A 23,427-nucleotide genomic window follows, 5' to 3' on the forward strand; every position below is an offset into this window, starting at 1 on the left:
AAGTCTTAGCTTAGAGTTTCAGTTAGAGTTCTAGTTTAGTTTACTTTTAGTTACGAGTTTGGTGTTTCACCTTAGAGTCTTAGCTTAGAGTTTTAGTTAGAGTTCTAGTTTAGTTTTAGTTAAGACATTAGAATTTTAGCTTAGAGTCTTAGCTTAGAGTTTTTGTTAGAGTTTTAGTTTATTTTAGTTTTAGTTAAGAGTTTAGAGTTTTTAGCTTAGAGTCTTAGCTTAGAGTTTTTGTTGAAGTTCTAGTTTAGTTTAGTTTTAGTTAATAGTTTAGAGTTTTAGATTAGAGTCTTAGCTTAGAGTTTTTGTTAGAGTTGAAGTTTAGTTTAGTAATAGTTAAGAGTTTATAGTTTTAGCTTAGATTCTTAGCTTAGAGTTTTTGTTAGAGTTCTAGTTTAGTTTAGATATAGGTAAGCGTTTGGAGTTTTACCTTCGAGACTTAGCTTAGAGTTTTTAGTTTAGTTTAGTTTTAGTTAAGAGTTTAGAGTTTTTTAGCTTAGAGTCTTAGCTTAGAGTTTTTGTTAGAGTTCTAGTTTAGTTTAGTTTTAGTTAAGACTTTGGTGTTTTTACCTTAGAGTCATAGCTTAGAGTTTTTAGTTAGAGTTCTAGTTTAGTTTAGTTTTAGTTAAGAGTTTAGAATTTTAGCTTAGAGTCTTAGCTTAGAGTTTTTGTTAGAGTTCTAGTTTAGTTTAGTTTTAGTTAAGAGTTTAGTAGTTTATAGTCTTAGCTTAGAGTTTTTGTTGAGAGCTCTAGTTTAGCTTAGTTTTAGTTAAGAGTTTATAGTTTTAGCTTAGAGTCTTAACTTTTAGTTTGTGTTAGAGTTCTAGTATTAGTTTAGTTTTAGTTAAGAGTTTAGAGTCTTAGCTTAGAGCTATATTTAGAGTTGAAGTCTAGTTTAGTTATAACTAAGAGTTTAGAGTTTTTAGATTAGAGTCTTAGTTTAGAGTTTTTGTTAGAGTTTTAGTTTACTTTAGTTAAGAGTTTAGAGTTTTATCATAGAGTCATAGGTTAGAGTTTTTGTTGAAGTTGAAGTTTAGTTTAGTCACAGTTAAGAATTTAGTTTTTAGCTTAGAGTCTTAGATTAGAGTTTTACTTAGAGTTCTAGTTTAGTTTAGTTAAGAGTTTATAGTTTTATATTAGAGTCTTAGCTCAGAGTTTTTGTTGAAGTTCTAGTTTAGTTTAGTTAAGAGTTTAGAGTTCTACCTTAGAGTCTTAGCTTTGAGTTTTACTTAGAGTTGAAGTTTATTTTAGATATAGTTAAGGGTTTAGAGTTTTAGCTTGGAGTCTTAGCTTAGAGTTTTAGTTAGAGTTCTAGCTTAGTTTAGTTTTAGTTAAGAGTTTAGTGTTTTACCTTAAAGTCTTAGCTTAGAGTTTTAGTTAGAGTTCTAGTTTAGTTTAGTTTTAGTTAAGAGTACGCACGCGTACGTATTCTAACCTAACCTAACTTAACCTAACCTAACTTGATCTAGCCTAACCTAACCTAACCATACTCGCTGGAAAATCCCCCCATGTCGACTTTGTGCCAGTTAGATTATGTTAGCTTATCATGAACTCCAAGGTGAAACTCCAAACTCTTAACTAAAACTAAACTAAACTAAAACTCTAACAAAAAGTCTATGCTAAGAATAAAATATAAGAACTCTAAACTCTTAATTAAAACTGAAATGCACTAGATCTCTAACAAAAACTCTAATCTAAGACTCTAAGCTAAAAAACTCTAAACTCTTAAATATTACTCAGCTAAACTTAAACTCTAAATAGAACTCTAATGTATTACTCTAAGCTAAAACTTTAAAATACTAACTAAAAATAAACTAAACTAGAACTTAAACAAAAACACTAATCTAAGACTATAAGATAAAAACAATAAACTCTTAACTAAAACTAAACTAAACTAGAACTCTAACAAAAACTCTAAGCTAAGACTCTAAGCTAAAATTCTAAACTCTTAACTAAAACTAAACTAAACTAGAACTCTAACTAAAACTCTAAGCTATGACTATAAGCTAAAATTCTAAACTCTTAATTAAAACTAAACTAAACTAGAATTCTAACCAAAACTCTAAGCTAAGACTCTAAGCTAAAAACTCTAAACTCTTAACTAAAACTAAACTAAACTAAAACTCTAAGCTAAGTCTCTAAGGTAAAACTCCAAACTCTTAACTATATCTAAACTAAACTAGAACTCTAACAAAAACACTAAGCTAAGACTCTAAGCTAAGACTCTAAGCTAAAACTCTTAACTATATCTAAGCTAAACTTGAACTCTAGCTCGAACTATAAGCTAAGACTCTAAGCTAAAAATCTAAGCTCTTAACTAAAAGTAAACTAAACTAGAACTTCAACAACACCTATATGCTAAGATTCTAGGTTAAAACTCTAAACTCTTAATTAGAAGTAAACCTAACTAAAATTCTAACAGAAACTCTAAGCTAAGACTCTAAGCTAAAACTCTAAACTCTTAACTAAAACTTAACCAAACTACAACTTTAAGTAAAACTATAATCTAAGACTCTAAGCTAAAACTCTAATATCTTAACTGTAACTAAACTAAACTAGAACTCTAAATAAAACTTTAAGCTAAGACTCTACGCTAAAAACTCTAAACTCTTAACTAAAACTAAACTAAACTAGAACTCTAACAAAAACTCTAAACTAAGACTCTAAGCTAAAAAACTCTAAACTTTTAACTAAAACTAAACCAAACTAAAACTCTAAGCTAAGTCTCTAAGGTAAAACTTCAAACTCTTACCTATAGCTAAACTAAACTAGAACTATAACAAAAACTCTAAGCTAAGATTCTAAGATAAAACTCTAAACTCTTAACTATAACTAAACTAAACTACAACTCTAACAAAAACTCTAAGCTAGACTCTAAGGTAAAACTCTAAACTCTTAACTAAAACTAAACTAAACTAGAATTTAAACAAAAACTATAAGATAATACTCTAAGCTAAAAACTAAACTATTAACTATTACTAAACTAAACTAGAACTCTAACAAAAACTCTAAGCTAAGACTCTAAGCTAAAACTCTTAACTTTTAACTAAAACTAAAGTAAACTTCAACTCTAACTAAAACTCTAAGTTAAGACTCTAAGGTAAAACTCTAAACTTTTAACTAAAACTAAACTAAACTTCAACTCTAACTAAAACTCTTAGCTAAGACTATAATCTAAAACTCTTAACTAAAACTAAACTAAACTATAACTCTAACAAAAACTATAAGCTAAAATTATAATCTAAAAACTCTAAACTCTTAACAAAAACTAAACTAAACTTGAACTCAAACAAAAACTCTAAGCTCAGACTCTAAGCTAAAACTCTAAACTCTTAACTAAAGTAAACTTCAGCTCTAAATAAAACTAAGCTAAGACTCTAGGCTAAAACTCTATGCCAATGGGCTAAAGAAAAAACCTGAAAAATGTTGGATAATTTCTAAGTCTAAAAAATTCAGTCCGAAAAAAACTTAAAAAAATTCATTAAGCAAGGGGGAATGGAAGGCCTCGGTGGGGCTTTGGGGTTGCGGGGGCCCGGGGGGTTCCTTCGGGGTTGGGGTAGGGGGATCGGAGCCCTTTGGGGTCGGGCTAGAGGACCTCACAACACTGTTCAAATACAACTTGTGTATTATAACGACCACAGAGTTTCACCCTCAAATCCTCTTCTAAAACATCTTCTAAAATCATCTTTTAAAATGTCTCTAACTGTTTCGCCGAAGTAATTCCCCTTTCTTGAATCAATAATTCCCCTTAGAAACAACAAATTAATTCCCCTTTCGTGAATCAATAATTCCCCGTAGAAACAACAAATTAATTCCCCTTTCTTGAATCAATAATTGCCCTTAGAAACAACAAATTAATTCCCCTTTCGTGAATCAATAATTCTCCTTAGAAACAACAAATTAATTCCCCTTTTCTGAATCAATAATTCCTCTTAGAAACAACAAATTAATTCCCCTTTCGTGAATCAATAATTCCCCTTAGAAACAACAAATTAATTCCCCTTTCGTGACAAATCAATCAGCCTTGACATCACCCGTCAGACATTAAAAAACTTCACCCAGAAAAAATTCTCCTGGACGAACACCAAAGACATTAATAAACTTCGCCCGGAGACAATTCTCCTTGGATATACATCAAAGTGAGAAAAATCCTGTTTTTTCATTCTCAGTGAGAAAAACGTGTTCTCCCTGGAGATTCCATGCCCATATATGGTGTGGGATTGGGACTCACAGCACAGGTGTTCTCCCTAGGGACTCTATCCCCATATATGGTGTTCGTACCGGACTATAAGATAGCTTTCTACTGGCTAGTCCATGGCAATGCATGCCACCCGGGCAAACTATGGATGGCATACGATACCCTCTGGCAATTTCATTACTCCAAAGGCATTTACAAATATTTTCATAAGAAAAATATGCTTTTAATTCCATTGATTTGTGTTTTAGCAATCCACCCTCAACATGATGCCTCAATGGCAATTCATGCGACACTACCAAACAATTACTGCTCTGAGACACCCTCTGGCACTCCCTTCATCATTCCTAAGACATTTTTCAGACATTTCTTGTTAAAAATATGCTTCAATTGGATCATTCAAGATTTTGCAAGCCAAGCTTATCATGATGCTCATTAAAACATTCCACACCACCATGACATTACGTGCCTACCCTTCCGGCATCCATGTGCTTTCACCCACTCATCCCCCCTCTAGGACATTTTCAACCTTCTCATTCTGAAAATAAGCTCATGAATCTAAATTAAACACTGTTGTTTTTTTTAACAGCGGGAACTCGACATTTCATTGCTAGAACGTGTTACTCACAGCAATTCACGCCACAATGGCAATACTATTACTGCTCTGTGACACCCTCTGACACCCTCCTTCATCATAAACAATTTTCAGATATTTCTTGTTAAAAATTATGCCTCAATCTGGCGATTCAAGTTTTCCCAACCCTTCTCAACATTGTATACCATGTCAATTCACACCAATGTGGCATTACACACCTCCACATCCGTCATCCCGATGGCACCACTCCTTTTCACCCCCTAAGACATTTTCAACCGTTTCACTCCGAAAATAAGCTAGTGAATCTAAATTAAACACTGTTTTTACTTGAACAGCGGAACTAACCATTTCATTACTAGAGTATAATACTCCAAGTAATTTATGCAACAATGCCACGCTATTATTGCTCTGTGACACCCTCTGACATCACATCATGACCTCCAAGGCATTTTCCAGAAATTTCTTGTTAAAACATTATGCTTCAATCCATCGATTCAAGTTTTCGCAACTCAACCCTACATGATACACCATGTCCGTCAGACCACCGTGGCAATATTCCATTACTTATGAAGCTAAGAGATGAAAGGAAATAATAAATGAAAAATAAAACCAAAAAAGGATGAGAAAACGAGGATTTTGTCAGCCAGTGGTAAAATATGAAGACGAAAAACAAGCAAATATTTGGACAAGGACCTCCGCCAAGTCGTCCTCAGTGCTCAACAAAAAAAAAGAAAAAAGACAAAAAAAAACAACAAGAATCTAACCTTTTGGAGTTTACTCCACAAGATCCGAACAGATGCTGGATGAAAGACCAAGCCGAAATCAATGAAAAAAGGGATTTACTGAAGAGATTGGGCAAGAATGTTTTGCCTCTTAATACTTTTTGCTCTTCTGCAATTTTGGTTTTCATTAGATATGTTAATAGGTTCTTTTAAATTTGATTGAGTGAAAATATCAATTGACTCTTTCAGTATTACATTGTTATAAATTGGACTTAATGAAATGTCTCCGGTGTCTCTATTTATAACCAAATTTCTGTTTATATATTTTTTTATCTCAATTGCCTCTTTAAAAGATTGCGGTAGGCCATTTACAGTAGATATTAAAGTTGTCTCCTCTAAAAGAACAAGATGTGTAGGATTTTCGAAAATATGCTGGGCCAAGACGGAATCAAAGTTGTCATTTTTATTTTTCCTTTCCCAGGGACTTATCTATTGAAATTTTGTGTTCACGCAAACTTTCACCAAGTTGTGGATGGTTCCTGTCAATGTAAAATTTCCCACATGAACACGGGACTCTGTAGACACCACTACCCAGTACATGGTCGGATTTATCTTTTCCTGAGTTGAAAAAATGTTCAACTTTTTGTTCACTTTTGAAAGAAACAGAGAGATTGTATTTATTTCAAGTTTTTCCATGTTTATCACTAAGTTTTGAAATGTGTGGTAGAGTGGTGAAAGTTTTTTTCTCAATTGCCGGAATAACTGAATCAAGGGCAACGGGCTCCCTATTTTCTTGTTTTATCTTTTTTAATCGTCTCTCTATGATATATTTAAAAAGGTTATATATCATAGATAGAGTTTCTTGATTACTAGCACACATTCACCATTCTTACCACATGAATTTTCCGTTTTTACATATTTTCATCGAAAAAAGCAACAAATTCTACATTTTTTACGGTTAGGCACGTGAAACCTCAACACTAAGGTTCTTTGATATGCTGTATTTGATGCGGTAACTTTTACCAAGACCCGTTGCAGCCTTTTAGGGGGGTGTTTCCGCCTTTTTCGAAAAATAAAATTTACTTCAATAGAATAAAAAACTTAGATTACAGGCAAAATTCTTGAGGATTTTTCACTGGCACAGTGAATAGCCAAGATTTTCTACAATTTTCCCCCTGACTCTTCACAAAATTGTGAAGTTGTTTGACTACTAGCACACATTCACCAATCTTACCACATCGAATTTTCCATTTTTACATATTTTCATCATAAAAGCAACTGATTCTACATTTCTTGTGGATAGGCGCGTGAAACCTCAACACTAAGGTTCTTTGATGTGCTTTATTTAGTTCTGTAACTCTTTCTCTTCTTCAGAAAAAATCCAGAACAGAGCTTGATCTTTTTCTCCTCCTGAAGAAGATTCAGAATAAGAGTTTAACGTCTTTCTGTTCTTCGGAAAAAATCAAAATGGAACTTTAACATTTATATTCCATGTAAAAATCCAGAATAGGAATTTTCTTCTCTTCTTTGAGAAAATTCGGAAATTAAGTGGAACTTTCTCTCTTCGGAAGAAATTCAGAATCGAAGTGAAAAGTCTTCCATCTTCTACTGAAAATTCAGAAGTGAAGTGAGACTTCTTTCTCTTCACCTAAAAAATTTAGAAGTGAAGTGAGACTTCTTTTTCTTCTTTGAAAAAATTCAGAACAGAACTGGAACTATTTCTATTCTCTGTAAAAATTTTCAATCGAAATGTAACTTTTTTCCCTTCCTTGAGAAAATTCAGAAGAGAACTTGAACTTTACTTCTCTTCGTTAAGAAAATTGGGAAACTGAAGTGGAACTTTTTTCTCTTCTTAGGAAAACTCAGAACTGAACTGTAACTTTTTTCTATCTTCTACCAAAAATTCGGTTTAACATTTTTTCTCTTCTCCGTAAAAATTTCAGAGTCGAACCTTAGAACTTTCTCACTTCCTTGGAAAAATCCAGAAAAGAAGTTGAACTTTTTTTTGTTCTTTGAAAAATTCAGAACAGAAGTGGAACTTTTTTATCTTCGTTGGTGAATCACAGAACGGGAGTATATATTTTTTTCGTCTTTGAAAAAATCAGAATTGAAGTGTAACATTATTCTCTTCTCCAGAAAAATTCAGAAGAGAGCCTAAACGCTTCTTCTCTTCTTTGAAAAATTCAGAAATGAAGTTTAACGTTTTTTTCTTCTCTGGAAAAAATTCAGAATTGAAGTTTAACATTTTTTCACTTCCATGGAAAAATCAAGAAGAGAAATTGATTTGTTTTCTTCTTTGAAAAATTCAGAATAGAAATGGAACTTTTTTTTATCTTCGTTGCTGAGTCAGAGAACCGGATTATATCTTTTTCTCTTCTTTCAAAAAATTCAGAATTGAAGTGTAACATGTTTCTCTTCGCCAGAAAAAAACAGAAGAGAACTTGAACTTTCCTTCTCTTCTTTGAGAAAATTCAGAACTTAAGTAGAACTTTTTCTTCGTTGACGGAACTCAGAACAGATGTTTAACTTTTTTTCTCCTCTTTGAAAAATTCAGAATTGAAGTTTTACATTTTTTTTCTTCTCTGGAAAAAATTCAGATTCAAACCTTCGAATATTTCACTTCCATGGAAAAATCCAGAAGAGAACTTGAAATATTCTCTCATCGTTGGAAAAATTCCGAACTAAAGTGGAACTTTCACTCTTCTTAGGAAAAGTCAGAACTGAACTCTAAATTTTCTATCTTCTACCAAATATTCAGAGTCGAAGTTTAACTTTTTTCTCTTCATTGGAAAAAATTCACAATTGAACATTAACATTTTTCTCTTCTATGGATATTTAGAAGTGAAATGAGACTTCTTTTTCTTCTTTGAGAAAATTCAGAATTGAACTGGAACTATTTCTGTTCTCTGGAAAAATTCGGAATCGAAATGTAACTTTCTTGAAAAAAATCAGAAGAGAACTTGAACTTTAATCTCTTCGTTGAGAAAATTCCGAACTAAAGTCAAACTTTCTCTCTTCTTAGGAAAACTCAGAACTAAAGTGTTATTTCTTATATCTTCTACCAAAAATTTAGAGTCGAAGTTCAACATTTTTCTCTTCATTGGAAAAAAATTCACAATTGAACAATAAGCTTTTTCTCTTCTATTGAAACTCAGAAGAGAACTTGAACTTTTCCTCACTGCTTTGAGAAAACTCAGAATTAAAGTGGATTTTCTCTCATCTTTGGAAACAATTCAGATTCAAAGCATAATTTTTTCCATCTTCTACAGAAAATTTATAGGTGAGAGTTCTTTTTCTTCATTGAGAAAATTCAGAAGAGAACTTGAACTTTTTTTTTCTCGTCGTTTAGAAAATTCCAAATTGAACTAGAACTATTCCTATTCTTCGGAAAAAATCACAATTGAACATTAACATTTTTCTCTTCAATAGAAAAATTCAGAAGAGAGCTTGAACTTTTCTTCTCTTTTTTGAAAATTCTAGAATTTGTTGCTTTTTCCGATGAAAATATGTAAAAAATAGAAAATTCAAAGGGGTAAAATTGATGAATGTGTGCTATATGTCAAGCAACCTCACAATTACGTGAGGATTCAGGGGGGAATCTTAGAAAATCTTGGTTATTCACTGCATCAGTGAAAAATCCTCGACAATTTTGACTGTAATCTTAGTTCTGTATTCTACTGCAGCAAATTTGATTTTTGAAAAAAAGTTGGAAACATTCGCAAAGGATATAACGGGTCTTGATAAAGGTTACAACATCAATTACAGTACATCAAGAACCTTAATGTTGAGGTTTCATGCGGCTATCCAAAAGAAATGTAGAATTTGTTGCTTTTTCGATGAAAATATGTAAAAATAGAAAATTCAACGTGGTAAGATTGGTGAATGTATGCTGGTAGTCCAAGAACTTCACAATTTCATGAAGAGTCAGGGGGAAATCTTAGAAAATCTTGGTTATTCATTGTATCAGTGAAAAATCCTCGACAATTTTGCCTATGATCTAAGTAAATCTTTCGAACAAAATTTGATTTTGAAAAAGGTGGAAACAATCGCAAAGGAAATAACGGGTGTTGATAAGAGCTGAAGCATCAAATACAGTACATCAAAGAACCTTAATGTCGAAGTTTCACGAACCTATCCACAGGAAATGTAGAATATGTTGCTTTTTCGATGAAAATATGCAAAAAACAGAAAATGCAACGTGGTATTATTGGTGAATGTGTGCTAGTAGTCAAACAAGTTCAGAATTCCATGAAGAGTCAGGGTGAAAATCTTAGAAAATTTTGGTTATTCACTATATCAGTGAAAAATCCTCGACAATTTTGCCTGTAATCTAAGTTTTGTTTTCTATTGAAGAAAATTTGATTTTGGAAAAGAGGGAAACACTGTCAATGGGTGTAACCTGTCATGATAAGAGTTACAGCATCAATTACAGGACATCAAAGAATCTTAATGTTGAGGTTTCACGCCCCTATCCACAAGAAATGTAGAATTTGTTCCATTTTTAATGAAAATATGCAAAAAATGAAAAATTCAATTTGGTAAGTTTGGTGAATGTGTGCTAGTAGTCAAACAACTTCACAATTTCATGAAGAGTCAGAGGGAAATCTTAGAAAATCTTGGTTATTCAGTGGAAAAAAAACCTCGACAATTTTGCCAGTATTCTAAGTTTTGCATTCTAATGAAGCAAAGTTGATTTTTCAAAAGGGGAAACACCTCCAAAGGCTGCAAGGGTTTCGATAAAAATCACAGCATCAAATACAGCACATCAAAGAGCCTTAGTGTTGAGGTTTCACGCGCCTATCCACAAAAAATGTAAAATTTGTTGCTTTTTAAATGAAAATATGTAAAAATAGAATAATGCCACGGTGGTCTGAATTGACTTAGTGTATCACGTAAGGTTGAATTGCGAAAACTTGAATTAATGGGTTGAAATATAATTTTTAACAAGAAATGTCTGAAAAATGTCTCGGAGGTGATGATGCGATGTCAGAGAGTGCCAGAGAGCAGTAATAGCGTGGCATTATTGCATGAATGGCTTGGAGTATTACACTCTAGGAATAAAATGCCGAGTTCCACTGTTCAAGTAAAAACAATGTTTAATTTAGATTTACTAGCTTATTTTCGGAGTGAAACGGTTGAAAATGTTCTAGGGGGTGATGAGGCGTGGTGTCACGTGGATGGAGGATGTGGAGGTGTGTAATGCCACGGTGGTGTGAACTGACGTGGTGTATCACATAGGGATGAGTTTGGAAAACTTGAATCACCGGATTGAGGTATAATTATTAACAATAAATGTCTGAAAAATGTCTTAGGAATTATGAAAGGGGTGTCAGAGGGTGTCATAGAGCAATAATAGTGTTGGTATTGTGGCGTGAGTTGCTTTGAGTAACACTTTCTAGCAATAAAATGTCGAATTCACGTGTTTAAAAATAAAAAACAAAGTTTAATTTAGATTATTGTGCTTATTTTCGGAATGAGAAGGTTGAAAATGTTCTAGAGTGGAGATGAGAGGGTGACTGCACGTGGCTGCTGGAGGGGTAGGTACATAATGCCATGGTGGTGTGGAGTGTTTTGTGGAGAATCATGACAAGCTTGGCTTGCAAAAACTTGAATCATCCAATTGAAGCATAATTTTTAACAAGAAATGTCTGAAAAATGTTTTAGAAATGAAAAAACGAGTGCCAGAGGGTGCCTCAGAACAGTAAATGTCTGGTAGTATCGCATGAATTTCCATGGAGGCATCATGTTGATTGTGGATTGCTAAAACATAAATCAGTGGATATAAAAGCATATTTGTATTATGAAAATATCTGCAAATGTCTTTGGAATAATGAGAGTTTCAGAGGGTACCGTTACCATCTAGAGTTTGCCAGGGTAGCGAGACTTGCCTTGGACTAGCACACTCTAGAGCTTAAAGATAAGGTGGGAGGTGTTAAAAGAATTTTTTCCGGAGAGGGGGACTGAGTTCTAACATCCCACTCAAAGAAACGACGCAGTTTCGCTAAAAGCTCTTAATATGACTCGAATTGAACTCTGATATCAACTCCACTTTCTGGAAATGTTTCCTAGGGGGAGAGGGTTGGGCGTATTGTCATTATGGTATGAAATATTCATAGTCTTGGCTCAAAGAAACGAGGGCATTTTCGTTAAAAAATGTCTTAGCAGGGCTAAATTTGTATCTAATATCAGCCATATCCCCTGGTATTGCATGCTAGGACCCCCGGCTTTCTATAATACACGGTTCTTTTTGCATATATTACGATAAGCCTCTTTTCACGTTTTATTTTTTGTTTGTCGGGTTTTTTAACTGCTTGGCTCCCTGTTTTCAATATTGTTCGTAAATTTGTTTGAAATAAGGAAACTTTTATTTACAAAGATCTGCGTTCTTAAGATTTATTATTTAGCACCATGAAGGAGTTTACATAATTTAAGCATCTCTTCCGTCTTTACTGCTAGAAATAAATTTAGCGCTATTACCGCTTATAATAAATACCCCCGGTGTTCGTACTAATTGACGCAGTTGCACAGAAAAACAAAGGTTTCGTTCGGAATCCTGCCAGGTGTGTCATGGAATTGACAGAGGTGTGTCTTGTGACGTCACGGGGATTAATTATTTCTAGAATATAATGACTAGGACAGAATACTAGGAATGGTCTGTTAGTTGTATTGCTTGGAGTGCTTTCCCACTTTAAGAAAATTGACCCATCAAGTCCAAGTGAGGCCAAAGAAGTAAACAAGAAAAAAAATGTCAAAAAAGCATGACATGACAGTGACGGTTGCGCAATCGTTACATGACATCATGTAAAATTTGTGCTGTCGTTAGGTTACATGTGGGGATTCCGCATGGGTTCCTGACGCAAGGTTACATAAAACTATGTCAAGCATATTACACCTGACCGTTTAAGAGGTGGTAAGTTATGTGATGTCACTGGGGTCCAGCGGGGTGTGCCAAGGGGGTCCTGCCAACTGTGTTCCCTTTAATTGGACCGGTGACCGCATTTCACAGGTTTGAGGGCTTGAGGGGATGGTAGCTCCTCTTATCTGACCCTTTAAAATCTCATGTTAATTTCCTATTATTACTACTTTTGTATTACCCCCACCATACGGGAAAATCGAAAAACAATAAGGGAAATAATAGAACACCTGGGGGTGTCATGAGAAGTCTGCCAGCTGGAAACAGAGCTCCGTTTAAAATCCCTTGCTAATTTCGTATCTGACCGTTTAAAGTCGAGGGTGTGTCATGACGTCAGAGGGCACCCTTTAAAATCCCATGTTAATTTCCCTATGGATGATGCAGAAATCCTACATTAATTTGCTTATGGCTGTCACAGAAATCCAATGTTAGTTTTCCTATGAATTTTGCCTAAATCCAATGTTAATTTCCCTATTATTGCTCCTAGTCCGTTATCCAAACCATACTCCAATTAATCATACTGGAACACCTGAGAGTGTCATGGGATAGCTGCCACCTGGAAACTTGGCTGTCGTGATGTCACGGGGCATGCCTAGGAATCTAAGGAGGGCATGCCGTAGACCCTGAAATGCCCCTACTACTCAAAATTTCAGTTTCTCACTTCAATCATTGGTCAAAACGTTTAATTTTAAGCCAGTTAACAGTGCTAAATCAGTAGCGTAGTTTCCTCAAAATCGTGGGAGGGGGGGGGGTCAAATCTGGAGCCACTATTCCCAAATAAAGTGAAGGTTACACTGAAAACTGAAAAATATGTCTTATAATTCCATAAAGGTAAAGATACACTAAAGAAAACTTACTTGTTTCTGTGGACGCTTGAATTATACAGATTTGTCTTAGTTTTAAAAAGATTTTAGAAGAAACTAAATTTCAGCTGGGGGGGGATGCCAAACTAGGGTTGGGGTAGGGGGACTATGGTCCGGGAGGGGCATTTTCTTTTTGCGCCACAGAAAATTACGCCTATGTCCTAGATGTTTACCTTTTAGAACAAAAAGTAAATTTGGGTTTGTTTGTTTTTGTTGTTGTTTCTTTTAGGTCACGCAGCGACCAGGAAATTCTACTAGAACATCATGGGACCAGGCAGTAGATTGAGAACACGGCAAGAAATCTTTTTTTTGTAAGACGTTTACAGAAAAGGCCTTCCCAGCAATTCGCGAACGACTTCCTCAGGGATTATATGAGTGCTTCACAGTCCTCTACCCCTAATGTTCCTACAATCATAAGTGTAATGAAAAAACGGCAAGACTAAGCACAATTATATTCTGCGCTAAGTCTGTATATACTTTAATAATTAAGTCATTTCATTTTTATTGCTAAAGACTGTATTATAATGTTTCTAAATATAAATTTATGTTTTATAGCCCAAGTCTCAATAATTTTCGTGTTTTACAGCTTTATAGGTAAAAGCATTGCATTTTTAATTTTTGAATAAGAAAAATTGCATTTTGAATAAAAAACATTGCATTTTGAATAAAAAAAAAATTCAAAATAGTGTCTGATAGAAAGTATGGTGTCTCTGAAACTTAGAGACACCAAACCAGAATTCAGAAATAAAGTTCAAAGAGAAAAAAGAAAATCAAACAGTTCGTGGTGTAAACCTCTATTTAGTTCTTTATTTGTATGCCTTTTATATTGGCAGATGTAATGGTTTACGTAAATTCCAAAGATAGACGATAAATGTTGGTACATGGTCTTTATTAAATAACGTGAGAATACACATAGAGAAAATAAGGTAGCACAAGAAAAACTAGCTACGACGAAGGCGAAAGATGGACTGCCTTTAGAAATGAACCAAGAATATAACTTTCCTGGAACAGAAGTTCCAGGCCTGGGAACGACCCCTTTTCCACGACTAGCTTTAGTCCCAAGAGCCCCCTCCTGGACCGCTGTCGTTGACACATAAATGCCCAACTAATTAAGAAATGAGAGACCCGGAAAAGCTTCTCGAATTAATGTTAAATACTTTACAGATTCTCCCCCCTGTTTTTAGTTAAATTTCCCAAATTTGGATTATCCCCTTCTCATTAAACCCCCAAACTTTAATTGAATTCAAAACATTCCCTTCCCAAATTATTCACTTCTCGCCTACTAACATTGTACAGCATGAACTAGTAAACAATTACATAATACAAACACTACACAATACTTGCATAAGTAAAAACTTACATAGTATAAACGAACCACACTAACAACAGTAGTCAGAAACTGGATATTTTAACACTTCATTTTTCTTTCTATACTTTAAAAGAGCCTTGTTCCCCACCCCCTGAATTTGATGAGGACAAGGAAAGTTGGGGTTATGTATAAACTTTGAATTAGGGCAAAAGGAATGACCGGGAAAGGCTAATTAATCCTGAAAATACCAGCGACAAATAAATGAAATTGCAGAAACTTTAAAAATCATACCATGCTGCAATGACATTAAGATATCATTCCCAATAAAATCCTCGGTGTTTTATTGCTGCGGAACGCCTCGGTTTAGACCTATTTGGTTTTTCTCTACTAGCTTGTGGTTCGACAAATGGCAGTACTACTGTTGATATCTCTACATAACTATAAGCGCTACGCATTAAAACCATCCCGTGAGGCATCAACCTCATCCCACTGGACCACATAACCAGCCCCCTTTCCACCATTTTTTTTCTCATCCCACGGGACCTCAAAACCAGCTCCCTTTTCCTGGGTAGCCAAACCGCCCTGCGAGGAATCAGTACCATCTCGCAGTGCAACAAAAAAAAACAATCCCGTGAGGCATCAGTACCATCCGGCGGGACCTCAAAACCAGCTCCCTTTTCCTGGGTAGCCAAACCGCCCTGCGAGGAATCAGTACCATCTCGCAGTGCAACAAAAAAAAACCATACCATGAGGCAGCAGAAACATCCCACGGGACCTCAAAACCAGCTCCCTTTTCCTGGGTAGCCAAACCGCCCTGCGAGGAATCAGTACCATCTCGCAGTGCCTTCTCATTATCATTGAGTCCAAATTTCACCCTCGTCAGCGCAGAAAGAAATTCATCGGAAAAAGAAGACGTCTCTCCTTTCCCCATTATCTGTTCTTTCTGTTCATATTGCTTTGCAACCTTGTACGCATCATATAAACAAAAAAAAATTTCTGCACTATTCTCTAACAAATACCGTTTGTAGGACGGTCTGATCCCCTCCTTGAATAAATTAAGAGCAAATCTTCCTCCCTCATCCCTGGCATCATCATCATCATCCCTGGCGTCTAAGGACACCTTACATGACCTTCCTAATTTTTGCATCCTTCTATAGAATAGATATACCCTTTCATCCTTAAATTGAGCCACGCCTACAAACTCTGCAACCATTTTGCCTACTATTTTGCCTGGGGCATATACTACAAGTAATCCACTTTTAAACTTGACAAATTTATAATCGAGGGGAGTCAAATAAAAGAAATGGAAATATGCCATTTATCCTCCACTGTTTTACAAAATCAAAAGCAACCTTTTTGTTATATCCAGATTCCGCCGGATCAAATATAGAAATAATAACTGACATATTGATATCAAAACTTTAAAAAGCAATTACTCTAAAAACTTAAATATTGGTCTTAAACACCTTTTTTTTTTTTTTTTTTTTTTTTTTTACGGAAGTTCCAGGCCTGGGAACGACCCCTTTCCCACGACTAGCCTTAGTCCCAAGAGCCCCCTCCTGGACCGCTATCGTTGACACATAAATGCCCAACTAACTAAGAAATGAGATACCCGGAAAAGCTTCTCGAATTGATGTTAAATACTTTACAGTGGTAACGAACTGTAAGTAAGGAGTGACCCGGCTCAATGGTAACCGAAACTCTAGAAAACGGTGTTTTGATACAAATAGATACACCAAAAGAATCAGATTTTAATGCTGATTTCAAATATATAAGTTTCATCAAGTTTAGTCCTACCCATCAAAAGTTACGCGCCTGAGAAAATTTAGCTGATTTTCAAAAAAAGGGAGAAATGCCCTCTAAAAGTTATGGAACCTTAATGAAAATCACACCATCATATTCCGCGTATCAGAGAACCCTACTGTAGAGGTTTCAAGCTCCTATCTACAAAAATGTGGAATTTTGCATTTTTGTCCAGAAGAAAGATCACGGATGCGTGTTTATTTGTTTGTTTGTTTGTTTTTTTTTTTTTTTTTTTTCAGGGGTGATCGTATCGACCCAGTGGTCCTAGAATATCGTGGGAGGTCTCATTGGAATTGAAATTAAAAGTTCTAGTGCACTTTTTAAGTGACCAAAAAAAATGGAGGGCAACTAGGCCCCCTCCCACGCTCATTTTTTCCCAAAGTCACCTGATCAAAATTTTGAGATAGCCATTTTGTTCAGCATGTTTGAAAATATGATAAGTATGTCTTTTAGGATGACTTAATCCCCCAAAGCTCCCGGAGGGAGGGCTTAAAGTTATAAACTTTACCCAAAGTTAACATATAGTATTGGTTATTGGGAAGCATACAGACGTTTTCAGGGGATATTTTTCCTGGTAGTAGGGGGGGGAGGTGGTTGGGAGGTTATGTGGGAGGATCTTTCCATGAAGGAAGTTTTCATGGGGGAAGGGACATTGTTATGAAGGGGACACCGGACTTCCCAGCAATATTTAAAGAAAGATCAGAAATTAAATACAAAAAACCAGTTTTTCAACTGCAACAGCAGCAACATCAAAACTTTAAACGAACAGAAAATATTACATATATGATTGGGTTTACCCCCTAGTCAATACCTCGCTCTTTAAGCCAAAGATTTTTTAGTACTTTCATAAGAGCTATTTATTCTAATGAACGGCCTTTGTGATTAAGCGGTCATTTTTAAAGAATTGGAACAAAATTTGAACTTTCGCTTAAAGAGCAAGGTATTAACTAGGGAGCGAACCCTCTAATATACGTATTAAAATTATATGAATATAGAAGTTCGTTACATGAGTTAATTCGTAAGTTACGTATATTTATTACTAATAAAAACGTTCTTAAATAAAATTAAGCAAGTTTCGAGATAGCTATTTAACCCAATAAAAGTAAATTGATATGTAAATCTGTTTTTCATTATTCACATAGCGTGAGCCAAGATCAAAACCTTCATTTATTCAAAAACTTTCAAAAATTAAATAAAAAAAACAAGTTTTTTTTAACTGAAAGTAAGGATCGACATTAAAACTTAAAACGAACAGAAATTATTCCATTTATGAAAGGGGCTGTCCCCTCCTCAACGCCTCGCTCTTTACGCTAAAGTTTGACTTTCTCAAAACTCTATTTTTTTTACAATGAAAAACTTTAGCGTAAAGAGCAAGGCGTTGAGGAGGGGACAGCCTCTTTCATATACGGAATAATTTCTGTTCGTTTTAAGTTTTAATATCGCTCCTTACTTTCAGTTAAAAAAACTTGTTTTTTTTTATTTAATCACAATCAGAGGCCAAATTTGAACATAACATTGGAGCCCAGCTCTACTGGTTAATATAATATGTAAAACGTCCATCATCTACCAATTCTAAGAAAAGGCAAGACAAGGACAAAGAAAATCCAATAGAGCAAAAACAAATAAGTTCCATAACAGCTAAAATTAAAGACGATAATGCGCTTGAGATAGATAAAGAGCATCATCAGAAGTTTTAATATAGAAGTTTAATATTATTTATTTTCAGTTTTATGTTCCGGGACCATTCTGATTTCTTCCGTTGTATTGGTCAACCGCAACTATCTATGAAAAACTAAAACAAAACCATTAAATGAGTAAAAACAAAAGCTTTCAAGATGTTTATCAGAACTCTATTTTCACATAGGTGTCCAAATATACCCCACGGGTGTTCAAAATGAACATTTTTATAGAACATCTCTGTTCAGCACACCGAAAAGATTTCAAAATTGTGTTTGTTTTTTATCACTAAGAAAAAGTTAAAGATCTGTTACATGGAAGATAATCTGATGATTGATAACTTATTGACTAATCAGTCCCCTGTAGACCCCGGTGCCGTGCCGATGATGGAAGACCGGTGGCGGTGGGGCCAAAAATAGCGCGCCACGCCGTGCCGCCAGTAAGATGTCGGCGGTGCGCCACCGGCGCGATCAATGTTGACGGCAAACATTAATATTTTCATCAGTCTTTCTCAAATCACAGCTTAAATTTACAACAGATTCGAGCCTATTCATGAGTTCAAAATTCACAAGTCGCTGGCTGGAAACTGGTCTTCTTCGTTATTCATCAAGAGAAGTAGAAATCTGGTAGAAACAGACGTTTCAGAACCCTTGCATAATACGAGTAGTTGAAGTATCTATTAGCTATGTATTCTTAACATAAATAATTATCAAAATTAGTAGTTTTTTTCATCGAACATTACTGCATACAAAAATTCGAATACCGTATCACAAAATTCGTCAGTTATCTGGGTAAGAACTTTGAATATAACTTTGAACTTGGAAGCTTAACTTTTTCATATTGCCCTTTTCCTATATTTGTTTTATCACCTTTAAAGCAGTTGAAATGGGCGAATTTTGATATTGATTGTTTTTTTGTTTTTTTTTGCTCCTTTGGATTCCTAAAAAGCCTTCTTGTATTAAAAACTGGTTTTTAATAACAATTTAAAAAAAATTCATTTAAAGTTTTTTTTTGGCTTCTTTATAGAATATATGTCATGTAGGCTAAGGCTGAACTGCTGCTTTTTTATTGGTTTTGGCTGCTCTTTTGGATATTATTCATTTTGGGATTCATTCCAAATTATAAAAAGATAAATACCTAATATCAGTCAAATTATAAACTGCATCTAAAAGGAGCAAATTTATCAAATTGAAAAATACATGAGAACATTTCAATTACAATGAAACAAAAACCACTTGAAAAATATTTCAGAAAGAAGATTGTGTTTTCTATCAGGGTTCAACAATTGAGTATTAAACATTAAGAAAATCTTGTCTGAAAACAGCAAAAAGAAATCTTCAAATTTACAATTCAGCTGTAGAAACAATCTCTCGGCTGTCAATTTCAAAATCCAACTGAAGGCTGAAGCTGTATAGTAGTGAATGCGTTCTATAATTCTATTCAACTTGAAAATAAAATTCTTCACTGTGAATGATGCAAGAAATAGCGATTAGGAAACTGCATTCGAAATGACTTAAACTCATTTCATAAAGACGATTCTTTTTTTGTCAACATATGAAGAACTGTGTATATTACAATATTTACAATTGCATATTGCATCTGTCTGGTTTTTTAAACAAAGTAACAAAAGAGACGAAAATTAATGAACAAGAGAGTAGTGAAGAATTATGGTATGCAAAGTAATATTTGGCAGGGAAAGTCACTGATAATAAATCGCTAGGGGTGGCACCATGATTGCGTAATTTTCGGGGATTCGGGGAACCAAATTTTGTTTCGGGATGACGCATAGATTTTTGGGAAAATACCCGATAATTCGGGGACAGTGCAAGCCCTGCTTGATTTCTAATCAGGCAAATCGCAATGCTAAACCACACGAGAAGAAAAAGCTCCAACTTTGCGGTTCACGCAATAAAGAATTGCCGCAAAATTAATTTGAAGTCGACCGAACGCCGCCACCTCTGCCGGTGGCGGCTTGTCTGTGGCACGCCGGCGGCGGTACAACACTTTGGTGGCGTTCGACCGGGCCTCTCGTCGGTGGCGTTCGGTCGATCCGTCGGCGCGGCGCCGGGGTCTATTCACCTGATGAATGGTTTTTGCTGATGATTAACTTTAGTTAATTTTCATTTATATAGCGGAATCTTCACTGGAAATATCATCAAGAACATCTAATACCCAGTTTTTCAATATTTTTTTGGAACCATGAGCACTGACGAAACGTTAAAACATTTTCATTTGTAGGCAGAAATTTGCACATGTTTTTAATGATACCAAGGAAAAATACGGGGTCAATTAAAGTTTCCGGCGTTGGGCCACAAAACTATAAGAATATTATATTTATTTTGAAATGTAGCACACCTGAGACAGTTAGACAGATATGATGCAACAATTTTCATAGACAGCGCAATTGCCCTGCCTAAGTAGAGAACGATGTTGGAACAATGTATTACTTATTTATTTATTTTTTTTCTTTAGGCCAGGGCACTTCGTATTGAAGGAGTTGTCATAGAAACTTCGAAAAGGAATCATTCGATTTGAAATTGGAGTGGTTTGTACCCTTTTTAATAGTCGAAAGTGATTGGAAGACAGCTAACATCCTTCCACGCCCACTATTTCCCCAAACACATCCAATCAAAATTTTGAGATAGCCATTTTGTTCAGCGTCGTTGATTTCCAGATAGAAAATGTTTTTGAGGAGGACACTCCCCCACAACCCTCAGGGCAAGGGTTGTAAGTTATGCTTGGGGGCATATAAGATTTTATAGATAGCGTTGTCGTAGAAACTTCAAAAAGAGCTCATTCGATTGGAAATTCAAAGGGCTAGTTCCCTTTTTAATAGTCGAAAGTGATATGAGGGCAACTAACCCCCATCTCACGCCCACCTTTTCCCAAAACACGTCCAATCAAAATTTTGAGATAGCCACTTTGTTCAACGTAGTTGAAAGTTCTGAAAATCAGGTCTTTGAGGATTACAACCCCCACAGCCCTCAGGGCAAGGGTTATAGGCTGTGCCCTGGGGGCATATATGGTTTTCATAGAAATTGTTGTCGTAGAAACTTTAAAATGGGTTCATTTGATTGGAAATTGAAATGGTTAGTGCCATTTTCAATAGTCGAAAGTGAATGGAAGGCAACTAAAACCCCTTCCACGTCCACGATTTCCCCAAACACATCCAATAAAAATTTTGAAATAATCATTTTGTTGAATGTAGTTGCAAGTTTTGGAACTTATATCTTTGAGCAGGAACTCCCCCCACACTCATCAGGGCAAGATTTATAAGCTATGCCCTGGGGGCATGTGAAGTTTTTATTTAAGGAGTTGTCGTAGAAACTTCAAAAGGGCTCATTCGATCGGAAATTCAAAGGGCTAGTGCTCTTTTTAATCGTCGAAAGTGATTGAAGAACAAGTAACCCCCTTCTCACGCCCACCTTTTCCCCAAACACATCCAAGCAAAATTTTGAGATAGCCATTTTGCTCAACGTAGTTGAAAGTTTTGGAAATTAGATCTTTAAGGTTGACAGCCCCCCCCCCCACACACACACACACACAGCCCTCAGGGCAAGGATTGTAAGTTATGCCCTGAGGGTATATAAGCTTTTTATAGAAAGCGTGGTTGTGGAAACTTCAAAAAGGGCTTATTCGATTGGAAATTGAAATGGCTAGTGCCCTCTTTAATAGTCGAAAGTAATTAGAGGGCAGCTAACCCCCCTCTCGTGCCCTCCATTTCCCCAAACACATTCAATCAATGTTTTGAGATAGTCATTTTGTTCAATGTTGTTGAAAGTTCTGGAAATTATGTATTTGAGGGTGAAAAACCCCCGAGAGACCCCAGGGCAAAGGTTGTAAGTTAGACCCTGGGGGCATATAAAGTTTTTATAGAAGGAGTTGTTGTAGAAAGTTCAAAAAGGGCTCACTCGATTGGAAATTGAAATGGCTAGTGCCCTTTTTAATAGTCGAAATTAATTGGAGGGCAACTAATCGCCCACTCACGCCAACCATTTCCCCAAACACACAAAATCAAAATTTTGAGATAGCCATATTTTTTCAACGCAGTTGAAAGTTCTGGGAATTAGGTTTTTTAGGATGACAACCCCCCACAACCCTCAGGGCAAGGGCTGTAAGCTATGCCCTGGGGGCATATGAGGTATTCATAGAAGGAGCCGTCGTAGAAACTTCAAAAAGGTCTCATTCCATTGGAAATTAAAAGGGCTAGCGCTCTTTCTAATAGTCGAAAGTGATTGAAGAACAACTAACCCCCCCCCTCTATCACGCCCACCATTTTCCCAAACACAATTCCTCAATTCCTCAAACACCATTTCCTCAAAATTTTGAAATATTCATTTTGTTCAACGTAGTTGAAAGTTCTGGATATTAGGTCTTTAAGTATGACAACCCCCCCCCCAATCCTCTGGGTAGGGGTTGTAAGCTATGCCCTTGGGGCATATATGGTTTCTATAGATAGCGTTGTCATAGACACTTCAAAATGGGCTCTTTCAATTGGAAATTCAAAGGGCTAGTGCTATTTTCAATAGTCGAAAGTGATTAAAGAATAACTAAGGGGGGATAGAGCCCCCAAGGCAAAAGTTGTAAGTTAGGCCCTGGGAGCATATAAGGTTTTTATAGATAGCGTTGTAATAGACACTTCAAAAGGGGCTCATTCAGTTTGAAATTAAGAGGGCTAGTGCCCTTTTTAATAGTCGAAAGTCATTGGAGGGTAACTAACCCCCCTCTCACGCTCACCATTTCCCCAAACACATCCAATCAAAATTTTCAAATAGCCATTTTGTTAAACGTAGTTGAAAGTTCTGGAAATTAGGTCTTTGAGGATGACACTCCCCCAAGGCCCCTCAGAGCTAAGGTTGTAAGTCATGCCCTGGGGGTATATATGGTTTCTGTAGATAGCGCTGTCATAGACACTTCAAAAGGGGTTCATTCAATGGGAAATTCAAAGGGCTAGTGCTCTTTTTAATAGTCGAAAGTGGTTAAATAATAACTAACGGGGGTTAGAGCCCCCAGGGCAAAGGTTGTAAGTTAGGCCCTGGGGGCATATAAGGTTTTTATAGATAGCGCTGTAATAGACATTTAAAAAGGGGCTCATTCAACTGGAAATTGAGAGGGCTAGTGTTATTTTTAATAGTCGAAAGTTATTAGAGGGTAACTAACCCCCGTCCACATCCACCTTTTCCCCAAACACATCCAATCAAAATTTTCGAATAGCCATTTGTTCAACGTAGCTGAAGGTTCTGGAACTTAGTTCTTTGAGGATAACACTCCCCCCAGACCCCTCAGGGCTAAGGTTGTAAGTTATGCCCTGGGGGCCTATAAGGTTTTTATTGATAACTTTATC

At 35.6% G+C, this 23,427-nt stretch overlaps 1 long non-coding RNA gene across 1 annotated transcript in view; it reads left to right on the plus strand.

Moving 5' to 3' along the window:
* Positions 1 to 13,824, plus strand: part of LOC148938592 (uncharacterized) — a 64,230-nt gene extending 50,406 nt beyond the window's left edge. Inside the window, exon 3 of the long non-coding RNA XR_016143669.1 lies at positions 13,524 to 13,824. This is a non-coding gene — a long non-coding RNA (uncharacterized LOC148938592). The remainder of the gene's footprint in view (positions 1 to 13,523) is intronic.
* Positions 13,825 to 23,427: the final 9,603 nt, after the last annotated feature.

This window comes from Artemia sp. Qi Xiang Cuo, unplaced genomic scaffold (genome assembly GCF_049724085.1).
Source record: "Artemia sp. Qi Xiang Cuo unplaced genomic scaffold, ASM4972408v1 HiC_scaffold_3095, whole genome shotgun sequence".
In the NCBI taxonomy this organism is placed as follows: domain Eukaryota; kingdom Metazoa; phylum Arthropoda; class Branchiopoda; order Anostraca; family Artemiidae; genus Artemia; species Artemia sp. Qi Xiang Cuo.